Raw genomic sequence first — 3,474 nt, forward strand, 5'->3', positions numbered from 1 at the left:
ATTTTAGAATATTTAAACACTTTTCCAGAAATTACTAGCCAAGGATTTGGTTCCATCATCTGAATTCTAAAACCATGAATAATCTTGGCTCCAGATAAAGTAAAGATATCTTACTAATAAAACTTTGGTTCTAAAAACTCTAAAAGAGCACACAGACACATGTGATACACAGTGAGGTGAACTCTGACCACAGAGACATGTCATATGCCAAGAATAATCCAAATCAAGGAAGCCCTTCATGCAGCACCTGAAGTTGTGGATTTGTATCACCAGAGTCATCTCTGAGCCATTAAAACAATCCAAGCCTTTCATTTTCAAAAGATTGGTCCTCTTTAGACAGTAAAAAGAAAAATATCACTTCAAATATTTCTATGACAAATTTGTATTTGATATTTATTGTTCTCTAGCTATGTTGGGTTCTCTATGATACACTGGGGACACTAAAAATCAAAAGTTAATGTCATTGAGTAAAGAGAAAGGGTTTTGAAATGACTACTTTCTCTTCAGGGTAGCATTATTTCATCTTATTGAGGAAGAATCTGTTGGCTATTTCTGAGATTTGTGAAGAACAATTTATGAATGGGCAAAGTGTCAATACTCTCAGAAAAGAACAAAGCAAACAGAGATACTACAAATGGTAAAATTGCAAGAACTCAGTGCACACAGTCATAACAGCAATTGTAGCTTTCCTATTTTTGAACATTATAAATATTTCTAACTACAGGAAAGCACAGAGGACAGAACAAACAACAGCTACCTACCATACTGACTATTTTTGATTTAGTACATTTCTTTTAAAGAAATCACACTTTAGGACCAGGCATGGTGGCACATGTCTTTAATCCCAGCACTCGGGAGGGCAGAGGTAGGAAGATTGCCAAGAGTTTGAGGCCACTCTGAGACTAAAGAGTGAATTCCAGGTCAGCCTGAGCTAGTGTGAGACCCTACCTCAGATAACCCCCCAAAAAGAAATCACACTTTATATATGTTGGGAACCCCACTTTGCCCACTTCTCTGATCACATGCCTTTTTCCCTTGCTTCAGGAAAACTTCTCAAGATTTAATCAATGCATGTTTCTCATTTTTTAAACTTTTTGTTGAAAATCTCCATACATATAGACCATATACCATGATCATAACCCCCTCACGCTACCCTCTGTTCTTTCTCTCCCCTAACTTTCCTCTACTGAACACCCTCTTCTTTCCAAGTAGTCTCTCTTCTATTTTGATGTCATCACTTTTTTCCCTTTTTGCAGGGTCCACTGCTGGTTAACACCATTGAAGACTTTGCTCCAACCAGTTGCATTAGCTCTTCCCAGCATTATGAAAACTAGTCAACAGAGAAGAGATTTTGAGCTCAGCTCCAGTTTGATTTCTTAGTGTCCTGCAACCCAACCATTTGGTATCTTCAGCAATATGGTCTTGTCATTTAGTTATGTTGGGAAATCAAGAGCCTTAGCAATGGACTGCAATATTTTAGGGTCATCAGGAACCTCCCTAATCAACAACCCACTGGAAGATATGCCACCCCTGGCACTGAGATTTTCTATAAAAATGTGTGACTTCTGGACACAGTACATAATTCCTTTTTGTTGTTGTTGTTGTTTGTTTGCTTTTTAAGTTGTTGCTTTAGCTCAGGCTGACTTGGAATTCACTATGTAGTCTCAGGGTGGCCTCAAACTCATGGTGACCCTCCCACCTCTGCCTTCTGAGTGTTGGGATTAGAGGCGTGCACCACCACGCCCAGCTCATAATCCCAATTTTTAAAGTATATTATGAATTCACACATACACACATGTGCACACAGAAATATAGCATACATGAGAAATTTTTTTTTAAATTTATTTATTTATTTGAGAGCGACAGACACAGAGAGAAAGACAGATAGAGGGGGAGAGAGAGAATGGGCACGCCAGGGCTTCCAGCCTCTGCAAATGAACTCCAGACGCATGTGCCCCCTTGTGCATCTGGCTAACATGGGACCTGGGGAACCGAGTCTCGAACCGGGGTCCTTAGGCTTCACAGGCAAGCGCTTAACTGCTAAGCCATCTCTCCAGCCCCATGAGAAAATTTTAACAGGTGATTTTTTATAAAATTTAAGGATTTTTCTTTGCACTTGTTTGTATTTTCTGCATGCTCTCAATGATCACATGTTTCTGTAATGATGAGTAATAATAATGAAGTAATGACTAATTAATGGCAAAATGCTATTAAAAGCTAACATCTTTTACTATTTTGAAAAATGAAAGTGAAGATGGTGGAGGCTGTGGGAAGGCTGATCGGCCTTCATTGCTTGGTACTTGAGCACCGTTTCCAAGGGGATTTCTTCCTCTGCATCCCTTATGCCTTTTGCTTCTAGAACATGTTTGACAAACATGCCATGGCCTGGCTCTGCCCCAGGAAAATTTGCCTTTAGCACCAGTGCTGCACACCATGCTTCTGCTGTCACCTAGCATGTGGCCTATTTTAAGGGTATAGCCATTCAGTTCAAAGAGATAAGCCTTGATGACTTTAAGAGGAAATACTTGGTGCTGTTCTTTTATCCTTTGGATTTCTTTTCTGTGTGTCCTATGGAAATTGCTGCTTTTAGAAGCCAGTGAATTCCATGACGTGAACTGTGAAGTAGTTGCAGAGTCTGTGGATTCCCACTTAGCCACCTTGCCTGAATCCATGCATTAAGGTAAAGTGGCGTTTTGGGCCACATGAACATCACACTCTTGTGGGATTTAACTAAGCAAATACTCAGGGACTATGGTGGAAGATTCTGGCATTGTACTCAGAGGCCTCTTTATCATTGACCCTAATGGAGTCATCAAGCACCTCAGTGTCAATGACCTCCTAGTAGGCCCGCAGTGTGGAAGAGTCCCTCCGCTTGGTGAAGGCATTCCAGTTTGTGGAGACCCACGGAGAAGTCTTCCCTGCAAGCTAGACACTAGAGCTGCCTACGATCAAGCCAAGTCCAGTGGCTCCCAGAGAGTACTTTGAGAAGGTCCATCAGTAGACCATCCTGTGTCCCATGTACGCCTATCGCTTGTCATGTTAGAAAAGAGCCACAGCAAGGAAGAAGAAAGGAAGGAAGAAAGAAAAGAGCCATAGCAGGAATGCCTGGCATTTTGAAGATTATTTACAGGCAGCAAAGCCAATATAGATCACCTCTTCAGTGGGTAGAGGATATTCTCTAACCTTACCCATACCTGAACCTTCATCTATGCCAAAACAGCACAAGCTTCTAGTCAAGGGTCCTGACATTTCCTTTAGAATTTCTTCAGATTAAACTGAGCTGTCCTTTATGGTCTGTTTTGTTATAAGTCTCAGCAGGCTAAGTGAACTCTTGAATGTGTATGTGATAGAAAATGAATCATATTAAAAATTTGGTGGTTGTTGGGTGTGGTGGTGCATGCCTTTAATCCCAGCACTTGGGAGGCAGAGGTAGGAGGATCGCCGTGAGTTCGAGGCCACCCTGAGACTACATAG

The 3,474-nt window shown here is 41.2% G+C and overlaps 1 pseudogene; it reads left to right on the plus strand.

Moving 5' to 3' along the window:
- The first annotated feature begins 2,254 nt into the window (after positions 1–2,254).
- On the plus strand, positions 2,255–3,001 carry LOC101601753 (annotated as a pseudogene).
- Positions 3,002–3,474: the final 473 nt, after the last annotated feature.

The sequence above is a fragment of the Jaculus jaculus genome, chromosome 1 (assembly GCF_020740685.1).
Source record: "Jaculus jaculus isolate mJacJac1 chromosome 1, mJacJac1.mat.Y.cur, whole genome shotgun sequence".
Classification (NCBI taxonomy): Eukaryota; Metazoa; Chordata; class Mammalia; order Rodentia; family Dipodidae; genus Jaculus; species Jaculus jaculus.